This window comes from Astyanax mexicanus, chromosome 9 (assembly GCF_023375975.1).
Source record: "Astyanax mexicanus isolate ESR-SI-001 chromosome 9, AstMex3_surface, whole genome shotgun sequence".
In the NCBI taxonomy this organism is placed as follows: domain Eukaryota; kingdom Metazoa; phylum Chordata; class Actinopteri; order Characiformes; family Acestrorhamphidae; genus Astyanax; species Astyanax mexicanus.
Window position 1 is genome coordinate 40,340,726 of NC_064416.1, and position 15,981 is coordinate 40,356,706.

General features: G+C 37.4%; 1 protein-coding gene across 2 annotated transcripts in view; it reads left to right on the plus strand.

Moving 5' to 3' along the window:
- Nucleotides 1–15,981, plus strand: part of rab27a (RAB27A, member RAS oncogene family) — a 45,205-nt gene that overhangs the window by 3,758 nt on the left and 25,466 nt on the right. The window contains exon 1 of one of the 2 annotated variants that reach the window (XM_049483608.1): nucleotides 10,542–10,685. The exons of the other annotated variant lie outside the window; for it this stretch is intronic. The gene's annotated coding sequence lies outside the window, so the exon portion shown is untranslated. Of the gene's footprint in view, nucleotides 1–10,541; nucleotides 10,686–15,981 lie in introns of those variants that run through there. 2 annotated transcript variants of the gene reach the window in all.

Below are 15,981 nucleotides of genomic sequence, written 5' to 3' on the forward strand. Positions count from 1 at the left end.
GCTCACGTTTAGCTGGTTTGCTGTGAATTTGTAAGCACGTGTGGCTCTTTAGCAGGATCAGGAATGGGTGGTCACATGACACAGTGCCTAAAGCACATGAGGACCAGCTGAGGGATATTAGATGAGGATGGTTTGTGTGCCAGAAATGAGTCTGACTCATTGCATCCGTATTACCCTCGTCTGGGCAAACTGCACTCTCAATCGCTCTGTGTGTTCTTGGGCGTTCCACTATTTTACACTAATCTGAAACTAGTCGTAAATGAGCATTAGCTATGAGATGAATTAGGACTGGGTTGAAGGATCCTGTCTTTGATCAGTTTTTTTTTTTTTTTTTGTTAAGCCAGGAAATGTCATGATGTGTTTCTCACCCTTGTAATAAATGAACTATTTAAATCGCTCAGATTTTGTAACAATGTTTAAATTCTAACACAGAAGAGTCCATTATATCCCAAACATTATTACATTAAAGATACAGTGTGGCTAATTGTTGGGCTATTCATTGTCCTTTTTCTGGGGCTGTATATTAACTGTATATAGAGTCTTTGACCTGTAGAAATGTGAGTGTGGTGTAGTGTGCAAACACTGTAAAGTTTTAAAAATGTCCCAAACATCTGTACTTTATAGTAGTTTATAGATGAGAGAATGTCTAAGGTGTCACTGCTCATACCGTCCTTGGGTGTAGTGTACCTTGTGTACTCTGAGACTAATATTTTGTCAACCGCCCCTGAACTGTTCAAAAGCTTTCTGGCAGACACCTCAAACTGAAAATCGTCTGTCTCAAAAAAAAAAAAAAAAATATATATATATATATATATATATATATATTTTTTTTTTTTTACTATTACTGCTATTTTGTGTATTATTTGTGTTTTTTTTTTTTTTTTACAGTCATAATGTCTTCAGTTATTTGGGCTTTCATGGTTACAAGCCCCTCCTTCTCTTGCAGCTTTACCCGCAAACTGATTTTGGAAGGTGTGACTTGATTACTAAACAGACTCTGTGTTAAGCATTAAGAAAACTCCTAGTCATATTTCAACCAGCAAGCCGGCTCTTCATAAATAACTTGTATCTGGTTTCACTGCGCACAGGTTTTTCATCCTGAAAGAACTTTAATCTTGTCCTGTGTGCATTTTTAATGGGGACTGTGGGACCATGTTAGTCTGAAGCCCCGGTCAAGGTCTGAAGTAGCACATGTAAATTTGCATTCTCCTCCAAGTGATTTATCCTGTCCAGACTGAAAAAATTATGTGATTAAAATCATGTAATTCAGCGGAAGCCTGTTCAAACACAGTCTTACTTACTGTACCTTTAATGCATTATTATGAAAAAATTGGGAAACAATGAACTTTCCTGTTTTCCTGAACTTGCCTCATTATTTAAAGTTTAATCTTTCTCTGCAAAATCAAAATTACTGAATTATTTCATTGTAAGCCTTAATTTATATTATCCTCTCAGCAGATTGGGACCTAGCTAGTGAATGGGAAACTTGCTAAACTAGAGATTTAACTTAGCTTCTTTTACCCCATGAACATTGTGTGTGCATTTATATAAATGCCCATTCAGCCTACTGCAGTTTATTTAGGACTGATAACTCTAGAGTATGGATGAACCGATGTGGGAAATTTGAACCAATGATGGATAAAATGAAAGGTATCTCCTAAAAAATTAGTTTTTGCATTCTTTGGCTTCACAGTTATTTAGCTTACTTGTTCTAACAAAACAGTAATTATCAAACAATACAGATATAATTCTGAAATAATTATGCATCGCTACTAAGGAGAGTTTCAACAAAGTCTTTTTTTTAAAATAAGGCACAACATCACAAGGCCTGAGGAATAATGAGAGGGTAAAAACTATTCATGTAGTAATGAACTAGGACAGGGGTCGGCAATTAAGTTTGGCCGCGGGCCAGATTTATTCCAAGCCATTACATGGCGGGCCACAAGCACTTGGCGGGGGGGGGGGGGGGGGGGGCGGGGCTGACATTCAAGTGGGCTGATGTGGGTGAAATCTGTGGACTGACCATTGGGGGCGCTATTAATGATATACCTGTTTGTTAAATAATAAAAAAAAACGAATAAAAAAAAAAAAAACAGAATAAAGAAGCTAGCAGTTATCTAACAGCCCGTGTCAAAAAAATCTTTAATAAATTTTTCTGTTTTGGAAAATTAAGTTTCTAAATAAAGAGCATTTTTGAGACGGACTGTCCGATTTTTTTTTTTTCATTATAGTTCAACCTCCCGGGCCAGATGTTTCTTGCTTGCGGGCCGCATCTGGCCCGCGGGCCGCCTATTGCCGACCTATGAACTAGGACCTTATTAGTATTAGAATTAGTATTAATCTTTGTGTTAAATTTTTCTCACTGCACACGTCATAATGTGACGTAACAATCATTATAGTAGTGTCCCATTCATTAACAAACTGCTGTATAAGACTTTGTTACATTGTTGTGTTAGAGGTTATTCATTGGCTTGCATAAACTCAGTTTAAGACGACAGGATTATGTTGTAATGTAATGTGGAGTTTCCTGATCATCGTTTGTGGACATTTTACACTAATAGGTGTTTATGATGAGGAGTTCAGTTCAAGCACTGGCACTGGAAAAGAGAAGTAAACTCATTAAAAAAAAACTTGTCATGACTTGACATGAGTGTGTGTGTATGTGTGTGTCTGCATGGCACTGTGGGTCACACCCAGTTTGGCTGCGTGTGCCTGTGCCTTTGTTTAAGTTCAGTGGGATCTGCATATCCGCCTGCCTGCTGGCTACACTCTGTCCATTAGTGTTGGAGTGCTGCCCAGGCTGCTCGACACTCCGCCCTCCTGCCAGCCTCTCTGCTAGGAAAATATGAGAGGGAAAAAACCCTCGGGCTTCTCAAGGCATCCCTTCGTCCATCTCTGTGCAGACAGCGAGATCAGGGGTTTAGGCCTGTGACAGTATCAAGATTAGCAATATTGAGCCCAATATTAGCTCAGAATAGCACAAGGACATCGTAGGCCTGTTAACCTGTCTATGTCTATATATGTGTCTGTTCTTGTGTTCTTAACCTTTTTGCTGTGCAACCCTTTTTTAGGGATCAAAATATTAAAACCAGCCCTCCCCCAACTCATCCCCGACCGCACACTGCTTTTCCAAAATAGAAAAAAAACCTAACCGTGTGCAAAACTGCAATTAGGGGTGGGACAGTATATTGTAATTTTGACACATCCTATTGTTTCCATTGTATCCTATTGTTTTGATATTTGGCCTCAAATATTATTTTTTTTTTTGTTATTGATACATAGGTGCTCTACATTCCCTCAGATTCTTCCCTAATTTGACTTGAATCCATGTGGTGCCGCTAGGCCAGTCACAATAGCTATTTCTACGTGAACTATATATTGCCCCAGCAACAATTGTGATAATATTTTCAAGTTAAGACATACGTTTTACGCCACTAAAAAAATGATGGTTTAGTGTCATAATAATACAGTTAAAAAGTTTTAAAGCAGGAGTGTCCAAACTTTTTTTGTTGGGGGCCAGAAGAAGAAATATATTTGAAGTCATGGGCCAGAGACTCTGTAATAAAACAAATAGTGAAGTGAAATATACCACTTTAAATAATACATTTTCCTGATTACTTTCATTTACAAACCATTTTACTTGACTTACTATCTTTATCTATATTTGACAGTGTTGTGTAAACTTACAAACCTATGATTTAAAACAAGTTGACAATGTGTCCTCCTCGATAAGTCAGATTATTGAGGTTGTGTCCATATATTGTACGATAATTCGATAATGTAATCATCATGACATGGATAGGTGGCACTAATCAATTGAATAGTATACAACCTGTGAAACTAAAAAGCAATAAATCCCAAATTTCTTGTATTCGCTAGCAATAGTTTATTCTCTTCAGTAACAGAGATGCAGTATCATAGAGAATTGTCTTGCAATATGTTTATCATTGCAAAATTACGGTATTGTAATCTCATTGTTATCATGGGCAATGTACCGTGGTAATATAGTAACGTGAGATGCCCTGTGATTCCCACCCCTGCTGGCTTCGAATGGTGAATCAGTTGGTCTGATTAAATGAAAGTACAACTCTGTATAATGTCTGAATCTAAAGGCTGACTTATACTTAACTCAATAAGTGCGGCACTACATATGAAGGAATTGTCATTTATTTGCCATGAAAAAGACAAAGTGTTTGTTTAATTGTAGCACATTTCTTTCAGTTACGCCTTTCGTGATGTATCAAGTAAAAGCTAGGCATTATTCTCTGCACGTTTCATGGAGAAATGCCATCAATTAGTATCACTCTTGGACCCCCAGGTTAAGTGAGAACCCCTAGTCTATTTCTAACTATGTAGATTGTTAAAATTTATGAATTATCTTTATTAATTATCTCTAAAAGACAAACCTATCATTCTTGATAAGTCATTATTGCTGGATAATTGCTGTGATTCTCAATCCAAACTGTGTCTAGGCCTGTCGCAAACAAATTTTTGTGAATGATACCAGTTAAACATTTTGGACACACTCCTGTTTCCCTACATTGTAAATGAATACTGAAGTTATCCAGACGATGAAGGAACACATAATGAATCATGTAGTAACTTGAAAGTGTTAAACAAACCAAAATATTCTGTAAAGCATTAAGGTGCTTTTATCTGCGGTTCTGTTAACTTGTGGTTTCTGAGGCTGGAAACTTCGATGAACACTCGTGGTGTCGCAACTCTTGGCTCTTCCTTTCCTGGGGCGGTCCTGATGAGAGCCACGTTTTTGATGGTCTTTGCGACACCACTTGAGGATACTTTCAAACTTCTTGAAATGTTTCGGATTGACATTTCTTAAAGTATTTTTTCTTTACTCAGTTAAGTATTTTTTGCCATAATATGGATTAGAACATCACTCAAATAAGGTTATTCAACTTTACAATTGATGCTCTCAAACACATTAAGAGACAAGAAATTCAAGTATTTAACTCTTGAAAAGTTCAACACAGCTGTTAACTGAAAGCCATTCCAGGTGACTCTATCTTATAAGCAAAACTGTCATCTAAGCAAGAGATGCTACTTTGAAGAATTAAAACTATAAAACATTATCTGGTCTATTTAACATAATTATTAATTGGACTGTCTGTCAAAAGGTTGGTGGCATCAAGTTTGTTTTAGGGCCTTACCAGGGCATTTGTCATCAGTTTCAGTGTTTTTGTGTGAGAGAATGAGAATGTGGTTTGTAATCTGTTGGCTATGCGTGCAAACAAACAGAAAAAGTATTGCATATTACATTACATTACATTACATTACATTTGGCAGACGCTTTTGTCCAAAGCGACTTACAATAGTCAAGTACAAAATAATAGAGAGTAAGTGCTCTTTGAAGAGCTCTGTCTTCAGGAGTTTCTTAAAGATAGTGAGAGGTTCTCCTGATCTGTTAGTGGAAGGTAGTTTGTTCCACTATTGGGGAACTCTGTATGAGAACAGTCTGGATTGCTTTGTGTGAATGTTTGTTTGGTAAAGCGAGGCGACGTTCATTGGAGGAGCGCAGCGGCCGGGAGGTGGCGTAAGCCTTCAGGAGTGAGTGCAGGTAGGAAGGAGCTGTTCTGACATCACCTTGTAGGCGATTGTAAGAGCTTTGAATTTGATGCGAGCAGCAACTGGTAGCCAATGGAGCAGCGGGGTGGAAGTACTTACGGAAACTATAGGAAAATGCTTTGAAGATTATGTGTGTTGGTGATTTAGAGGTGTGGGAGAGGCTTTGTTACACATGAATCTCTGTGAGCTGCTGTGGAGGCCTGACTTATTTGTTCAGGTTTAGGCCTTTAGAACGTGCCTGCGAATTAGCTGCAGAATTAGCAACACGAGGGCAGGATTTCATGCTTGTTTACAAGCAAGAGAGAAGTAAGAGGATCAGTTCTTTCACAATGCCACAGTGAACACTTCACTTAACTTATTTAGCCACACATAGCTTCACTGTCTCAGATCAAGTACTTCCATAAAAGTATACAGCCTGTATAGAGCCTATATAGAGCCATGACAAGAATGTTTTGAATTAGTGATGCATCAAATATTTGGCGAATTAATTAGTAAAAAGACTAAATAATTTATACTGAACAATGACTTATTTAAATGTTTCCTTTTACAAAGGAATGGGGGACATTTTTAAGCAGCAGCATGCTCTACTTCTGCTCTCATGAACCCTGTATATTAAACTAAATAGAACATTCAGCATCACTTATCACACTTACTGTAATTGAGACACAAGCTGAACAAAGCTAGGATATGCCTCTATGTAAGTTTCATTTATACAGTCATATGAAAAAGTTTGGGCACCCCTATTAATCTTAATCATTTTTAGTTCTAAATATTTGGGTGTTTGCAACAGCCATTTCTGTTTGATATATCTAATAACTGATGGACACAGTAATATTCCAGGATTGAAATGAGGTTTATTGTTCTAACAGAAAATGTGCAATATGCATAAAACCAAAATTTGACCGGTGCAAAAGTATGGGCACCCTTATCATTTTATTGATTTAAATACTCCTAACTACTTTTTACTGACTTACTGAAGCACAAAATTGGTTTGGTAACCTCATTGAGCTTTGAACTTTACATCATGGGTTCATTTAAAACAACTCTCAAATGATCTAAAAACAAAGATTGTTCAACAAGACCACAGGGATAGTTCTTGTTAAGCCCAGAAGTGGCAGGCCAAGAAAAATATCAGAAAGGCAGAGAAGAAGAATGGTGAGAACAGTCAAGGACAATCCACAGACCACCTCCAAAGAGCTGCAGCATCATCTTGCTGCAGATGGTGTCACTGTGCATCGGTCAACAATACAGCACACTTTGCACAAGGAGAAGCTGTATGGGAGAGTGATGTGAAAGAAACCATTTCTGCAAGCACGCCACAAACAGAGTCGCCTGAGGTGTGCTTTTGCTGCAGTAGTAAACCAATTTCTATAGCAGATTTTCTATTCTTGTAAAGAACCATTCAAACAGTTGAAGGATTCTTAGGGTTGCCATAGTTGTATATATACACTGACATGCCATATGTCACCTTCTAATGAATTCATTCAGCTAAATTAAGTTGCATCCATTGCTGATAAAAATTTGCAAATGCACACAAAAAGGCTGCCAGTAGACTAGGACTCTCAGGAACAAAAACACTAGAGTATGTTCACCATGAGTAATCTAGCTATTCATGGGCTAGAGGGGTATAAAGCCCCCCCCCCCCCCCCCCATTGTTGTTGATCAGGTTGGTGCACAGCCTCAGTCTCAGCCTGTTTGTCTATGCAAAGCTGTGTGGTGGCACTTCTGGTTGCGAGCTGCTTCCTTGATGTGACCTCACATTAATATAAACACAACAGGAACTGCTTATACAGGAACAGTTCACCCCTCACTCCTTCAGCCTCACACATCAGCCACAGACTCGACCATCTGACTACAGTGCAGAGCTGCAGTTTCTTTGGAGGTCAGACTGTGGCGGTGGTGGAAGAACTTTGTTAGATGCCACAGAACAAATATAGTCATGCTATTTAGGGGTGTCATGATTCTCTAAATCCTCTATTCAATTTTATTTCCGATTTTAGGGTCACGATTCGATTCGATTCTCAATTTCCTTTTTTTTTTTTTTAACAGCACAGAGGCTTATTTCAAAAGGTGGGCTTGATATAAGTGATGCAAAGTGACACAAGTGATCTGTAATACACCACAATAGGCACTAATGGTCAAATTTAAATAATTTAAGTGAGATATATATGTAATGCCATCTTGTGGCTTTTTTTGGTAGCAGAAGTGTGCACTATAACTAATAAAAATATATAATAATAAATATAATAATGCTACAGTATTAATAATACCTCAAATGCTGCTGTTAGAAAACAATGATAAATAATTTCTTTAAAATAATTATGCTGTAATTTAAGAGATGAAATAAGATAATAAGAAGAAATTATTGCTTAGCAACATCAGTGATTGACGTCAGATTAGGTTATCTAAATTATCCAAACATGATGGAACTGCATCAGTTGAGTAATGATGTGGGGAAGTCTGGAAAGACCTTTTAAAGGAGCGTTATGGATAATTGTCATTTCTTACTCCTGGACTTCTGGACAATTAAGAATGTGTACTTTGAGTCGCCTTTAAAAAACATACTTTGCACATGCTTTTCTAGACAAGCTGAGAGATACAGAACCATCAGTGAAAGTAGCATGTGGACTGTGGCGGTAATGTTACAGGAGTAATGTTACAGGATTTTACATGCATATGACAGCATTGCATAGTTCATAGTTTTCCCTGTCCACTTCACCAAAGTTAAATAGTGCAGTTAACAGACTGCCGAGCAATGATGGTGATACTTTTCTCCCTATTACAGGTTAGTGCAAAATTATATATATTTTTTATTATAAAAATGCCACATAATGCTTTAGACTAAAGAGAAGCAAAAGTAAGCACACTTGTATTTGCACATACTGAACGTGCACTTGCTGAGGTTTTACTGCAGTGGTTATAGATGTGCAAGATGTTCTGATAAACCATTGCTTCTGAAAATCCGGTTAACTGTAGGTTATTTCTTGTCTTTGCTTTTCGTCACTCTGTTCTCAAATATGTGGAAATATTTATCTCATCAAAAAAAAAAATAAGACCTCTGCCAAGTTTACTGCAGTAGCAGCATCCACTGTTTTGGAAAGCTTTTCAGTAAATTTTTGTTTAGTTTTTGTTGTGACGATTTGATTGCATTCAGCTACGAGCATCACTGAAGTCATGCACTGATATCAGTGATTAGTTCTGCCTCTCCAGCTCATTTCATTCAGCTAGTGAATGAACTCAGTCCCACCAGTTCCACTGCTGTACATCCTAATGGAGGGTCTTTACAGTCCTCTAGCCCACAATTGTCATTATGCATGGGGGCCATAGGAAGTAGGTCTAGTGACTGTAGTCTTTGCCTTATTAAAAAGGGTTTAGGTGTTATCGTTATTACCACTGGTAGCATTTCCTTCCCAGAGCAGAGATAAGTGACACACACACACACACACACATCATTACCAAGTACTGTTCACTCTTAATAATAGATCCCAGAGCATCCGGAGATAAAGTGATTTATTGTTGATTGGCTGAAATCTTTGCTGGGTCTGGGGGAACTGCCTGCAGAATCTGCTGCACTCCTGTACTTTTTTACTGAACTCACATAAATTCAATTTAAAGTTTTTCAAAGCTTACGTATCTCTGCTTTTCTACTGCAATTTGCAAAGTGATATGACCTTTTGTGTGAAAGTGTGAAAAGTTCCATATCTTAAGTTTTTGTTTATTTTTTTTGTTTTAGGACATTAAATACACACTAAAATACACATTGCATGTAGCCACGGACCCTATGCTGTAGCCTGACGCGCACCTCTCACAAAATGTAACTACACAGCACAGACAGCTTCAGCTGTAATTGGCCTGCCATTGACACCACATGGTATGCACTATTAGGATAAAAACTGCAATCTTACAAATGAGCGTCACCCTGAAACATTGAAATGAAGTGGTTCTGTAGTATTGTTATGTTACATGTAGTCTTGTTTATCCCCCTGTCACTTCTCTTCCTCTGTCTCTGTTATTTAGGACTATATATTTTATTGCTGTACCATAAAATATATTTATATTGAGTCATATTGCACACCCCTAGATCTGAGTATAGTTTTGTGGAGCACAGCAGAAAACAGAACAGAACAGGAGTTTTTTTTTGTTTTTGAATGCATTGTGCAGAGATGGATATGTATCTATTGCTGTAGCATGTCTCTCAAATGCATCTCAGACCATCTCCTGAAGTGGTTTGTTTGATTGAATTAAAAATTTTGTCTGATGATGTAGGCATCTGTTCTAACACCATTAGACTCATAACTCTAGTGAAAAACTAAAGATACATATTACAGACACTAAAAAGCATTAAAATTACTAAAAGAAAAACTATATTATATATACTACTCTATATATGACTATATTTGCAAAAAATCACTTTTTTTAACAAAACAATTGTTTTATGACAATTCTAAAAGTAACCTGAAATCTACAGCTTAAGATGTGTTTGATGTGCTTTAATAAAATAGGACTGGAGAATAGAATGTTTTTGTTAGGATACAGATGATGTATTATCCGATGGAACTGGACATTGCATCTAGATAAAAGTACAAGGCAGATTTCTGTAGAGAAAAATGGAAGAAGGGAGAATTACAAAGTAGCTTCTATAAATGTTGCCTATACTTTTCAACTGCAGAACCGCTGGACTATGTCCCCATAAATCTGATCAAAGACATTTTGGGTAGAATTAAAGTAAAACTAAAATTTCAAGTTGTGGAAACATTAGAGCTTAAATGTGTGAGACTGATGTAACCACTTATAGTTTTCATGTAAAAATGTGTGTGTGTGTGTGTGTGTGTGTGTGAGCACCTTGATTTGCTCAGACTCTAAGCAGCTTATGGTCTCTAGCAGGTTTAACGCTGTTGGAACGCTAGAATGTGGGGTTTGTGTGAGGGCTCCTTCATACTGCAGTCATATGACTGTTTCTCATGCCTGTCGTCTCTGGGAATGGACCCGGACTGGACAAGCTTTGCTGTCAGTCCATGCATATCAAAGCTGTGTTTTTATTGCTGGTAGATTGTTCCAACATATCCTGTTCCTGTACTTGTCCTGACAAGAAACCCGGGGAAGTAAGTTTTCATTGACTTTAAACCTCTGAAATAAACTTATTGGTCGTGTTGCAGCTGTTTGGACCAAAATAATAAGCGAAAGACGAATGGTAGTAATTTATTTTTGTTGTTTGCAGTTAAACACCTGAACTTATTCTTTAGGCATTTTTAGACATTTAAAGCTTTAAAACATGTTAAATTTAGGAACTAAAACATTGTTAAATACATTGCTATTTAATATATTTTTTATATTTTGTTTTTATCTCAATACCTAAATATACATATACCTTTTAGGTATTGAGATAAAAACAAAAAAATACATATGAAGTTTTCTTCAAGGATATTCCTGTTATTATGTTGCTCAAATGTTACCTGGATTTTTTTTCCATGACCACAAAGAGCATTGTCATATGATCCTCCCACCACCATGCTTTTTTTGAAACATGCATTTATGTTAGCTAGGCAATGTGAACTGCCAGCTGTTCCACAGATATAGCCTGAAGCTTGCTTGTCTTTTCTTTTTTTTGTTTTTTAGTCTGTTGCAGCAGACAATTTTTCAACATGTTTTCCAGAGTCAGTCACAAATTATACAGTAAACGTTTTGTCTCATATCTTGTATTCAACTGCAAGTTTTTTTTTTTTTGTATTCCACCCTCTGCCATTAAGACCAGATTTGAGAAGCACTTTAAATATAGTTGTATGTCCAACAGGTTTTCTCTCCTCTACACATTATCTTAAGGGCTCATTTAAAGTTCAGTTCTTACCTTACCTTCACAACGATGACTTGCATGTTCAGTTATCGAGCTCTGTGTTTTCCATGATGTGGAGAACACAGGTAAAATGGAAAAATAAATTTAAGCCATAAAGTCATAAAATTAAGCTAAACTTATATAGTGCCTTCTGGAAACCCAAGGATGCTTTACAATCATGTTTTACACACAACCATTTACACTCAGCACTCATCCACACACACATAACACCAATGAGAAACCAGAATGAAAACAAGCTGAAAAGAAATAGGATTTTTTATTTTTTTATTTAAGGAGTAGAAAGTTCAGATAATTGTGAGTAAATGTAAGGCGGGGAAAGTTAAGATAATTGTGTGTACATGTAAGGAGTGAAAGTAAAAAGTTGTCTGAAAAATAATTACTATAGTAAAGGATAGATAACCAACATTTATACTTCTACTACCATTGAAGTGCATTGCTTAAGTGAAATTTAGTGATAACATATGAATACAATAAATTGATATTAAAACTTGACAAATTATTACAGGGATCTGTGTACAGGAATTCTAAAAACAAATGTGATAGCTGCGATCAAAGTGTAAAGTGTGAAGGTCTAGGACTGTTCACAGGTGTGAGCCATGGTATTTGATTTATCTTTTTCAATGTACATATTTGGGCAAGTGGTAAAAATGTTACACATACCTCAGTTTTGCTTTTAGGATGCTTTACAACATCTAAATATCAGAAAAAGCCTTTAAATACTGCTTATTTATGTGTCTGTGTAATCCTGCTGATTTGAATATATGAGATCTGTATGTGAAATAATAAGGCTGGATTGTAAAGTGTATGGTAAGACTTGGGAATAAATCCAGCCTTTGGGTTCGGTTGTACTGTAGGAGTGTTATAAATCACTCCATGCAGTTCTGACTAGGGATGTGAACACCACAGGTTCTAACATGCTGTAATGAATGCTTATTTCTGGTTAGTGTGCCGTGCAGCACACACAGTCTGGGTAAAAGTGTGAGAGCGAGTGATTCTCATTAAGTGCACTCAGTGAGGGTAAGTGACTGCCACTCTTGCAGTTTGCTTAGTATTTAAATTATCCAAGGTTACTTCTGCTCACTACATCACAGCGGAGTGGGAGATACAGGCTATGGTGCTACAGACACACCCCCTCTACTCTATGCAAGCTAATAAAAGGAGTAGTTACAAAGTAGGGGTGAGAATCGCAGCATCTCACAATAGGATATTATCACGCAATGCTACCCATGATAATGTTTTAATACAATATTTAAAAAAAAATATATATATATTTGGCGGAATGTATTAATACTATGTGATAGTCAAAACATAATGATATTTCAATATATCAATGTATTGTCCCACCACTGTTAAAGGGTGGAAGCTTGGAAGCTGAAGAAACACAGTACAACTATGCCTGATATTGATATCACTACGTTCTTAATTTATGTTTTAATAAATGAAACGAAAAGCTAAGTTAAAAAAAAAGAAAAATCCATTTTATAATTGTAATCCAAAAACATTCTCAAAATTCATCACATTATTCGATCTGTGAGATTTGTGATTTGTACACCTCTACCGATTGCATTGCAATAGTTGGTTCTTGGTCTTGGTGTCTGGTAAAATGTGCTTGATAATTGCGTCTTCAAAGTGGACATGAAACATTTCAGTTGTACAAGTTTATTATATAAAATGTTTACACACTAAATTATAATGTATTTACTGCTCTAAACGTTTGTGCTAGTGCAACGCCATTTTGCCCTTGCAGCACTGGTGACGTCACGACGTTGGTTAGTTGAAGAGCCCAGGTACATAGCTAGCGGTCACGGTTAGGGAAAAGCTTGTTGTTTGTCGAGATTATGAATGAAGAAGAAGCTGAACGGGGTTTTGATCAGATTCCTAGAAACCCAGTGGCTTATGTGTTTGAGCCGGTGAGGAGACGAGACAGATTTACGCTATAAACTCAGATATGTACTGAGGAAAACCCAGCGGTTCCCGTACAGGTGGAGAGGGTCGGTAACACTAACTTTAACGTTACCTGGTGCAGATGGATTTGCTGTCAGGAGGCTAACGTGGACCATTCGCTTCGAGATCTTCCCTGCAGAACCCTGAGCAGAACTTTTCAGATGCTTTTCTGAGAGCGTGACGATTTTGGGGGGGTCTATTCTCTCTCTATGTGAGGTCTGTGCAGAAACCCTGCAGCCCACCAACTTGTTTATGTACATTTAGCTATTTAACATGTAAAGTCCAGAGTTCATTAAGACTAAATGAAACGTACATGATTTAAGTGGATATTGAAACACCTAGACGCTGTTTTGTTGATAAACTGTTCAGTTTGGAAGTTAGAAGGCTTGCTGGGTAGTTACCTAGCTTCATCTAACGTTAGTTAGTGTTAGCTAGCTTTGGCTAGCTATCTTAACATGGCTAGCGTTAGCTATTTAGCTAACTAACTTATTATTAACATAGCTAATTCTAGCTATGTTAACTTTTAACTGTCAGCTTCTATAGATATTCAGTACCTTTCGGTGCTCTGCTGGGTGGGCGCGTCGTTTGGCTCGTTCCATGCGGCTCACAGCTGCTGCTTTCATAGTACCCTCAGTCGGACGGTCTGTACATCCCAGCTGATCAGAGGAAAAATTAAAACAGAGAAAAAAAAGCCTCGAACTTCAGCTTATTTGTCCGGCGAATGACTCAAAACTCAAAAACCCTCTCCTCCACATAGTCCTGGTCTAGAAAGTGCTCGCCACTAACCCCTAGCATTGCAGCTAACCGGAGGATTCTCACACTTCAGCGCTGCTAGCCACCGCCGAAGAACAGCTGTCCGCTTAAGAGGCGAGATATAAAAGTGAAAGTGAATCTTTCTCATTCTTCACCCAGTATAACTACATCCAGGGGCAATACAAAAGTGCCACCTCCTTTGCAACGATTTTTGATTTGGCTTTAATTATCTATTGACGAACTAATTACTGTAGGCTCATAGTTTATGTCAGTGAGGCGTCCGAGAACCAACCTCCTGACGTCACTTTCAGCGCTGGAAAAGATGGTGCTGCACTTACTTAAAAAAATGACATTTAGATTGCTTATTATATTTTATTCAGTTTCACTGACAACTGTTAAACTTATAAGATTTGTTAGAGTGTAAATACATTTTGTGAATTATACTGAATACTTGAAGTGTTTCATGTCCACTTTAAGCTATAAATGTGAAGTGAACTTTTAAAACTCCCAATTTGAGCTGTAATATTGACTGTTTTTTCTTTTTTTTTTTTGTATTACAAATGTTTGTCCTTGAGGACCCAAAGTCGTCTCGGCAGGACAGTTTTGCTTCAATTGTACCTTGTCTAGAAAAACATCTTTAAAATCACTAGACCCTGCAATTTTTGTATGAAATTATATTAGTTGTGGTTTATAAATATATATACAGTGATTTTACTTTAGTAAATTATAATGCCTTCATAAACATGTTTTGTTTTTTTTCTTTTTCATATTGTTATATTGCCAGTCGGCCACCTTAACACCACCTCCTTGTTTCTATCATCATGGTCCTTTTTATCAGCCTCACTGAGCTAGGAACACTTTGTTGTTCTATAATTACAGACTGTAGTCATATATCTGTTTTTCTACAAACTTTATTTTCTTCCTTTCACCCCGTTCTTCAGTACTCAGGAAACCACAGGATAGACCATGACAGAGCAGCTATTATTTGGGTGGTGGGTAATTCTCAGTGACTGCCGTGACTGAACTGTGTTAGTGTAGGTTTTGCTAGTATGAGTGGAATTAGGTCTCTGAACCTTCTACATGTATTCCCAGTATCTGATGTTTACATGTATGTCATGGGATATGTGAATTGATCGTGAAGTGTTTTCTCAAGAGATGGCTTCAGAACACTCACACCTGTTTAGGTTTTTAGGTGTTATCTCACAAGTTCGCATGTTTGTGGTTCAGTTCAGTTAATTAACTAAAACCCTGAGTTGAGCTTCTTTTGCCTGATCTGAGGCTTGGCCCAGCCTGGGGCTTGGATTGCAAATCTTTTGCCAGGATTTCACTCGCTTCAGTTGATCTAAATAATCCATTATCCAAATAATCCCTAATTAAAAATGAATTTCCCACAGGCCTGTTAATATTATCATTTTTTTAATATATCCCTAGGTATAAATCTAACATAAACAAGAGTATTTAAATTGAACTAAGTTTGCTAAACATGTTTTCCTCCTACGCAGAACACTGCTGCTGCTTCCGCTGGTATGTTTTCTTGAGTAACTGCAGTCATTAGTGAGCTTTACCTGACTGAATGCCTCAGGCATTAGCGCAGGTTTTCCCCTGAGCATTACTGACCCAGTGATGAAACAGTCTCTAAGGGTATAAAAGGTAAAAACCCAAAAGGATCTCGGGTTAAATTTGAGAAGGTGTCAGTGTAAAGTAAAACCCTTGATTTTTGTACTTTCGCAGAGATGTTTTTGAGGCGTGACTGCAGACAAATGTAGGAGGCTGGTTTGTCCACCTCGTTTCCTCATTCCTTAGCCTCTCCTGACGACTTTCAGTGGGGCAGGGAAAGTAGCCTGTGAAGA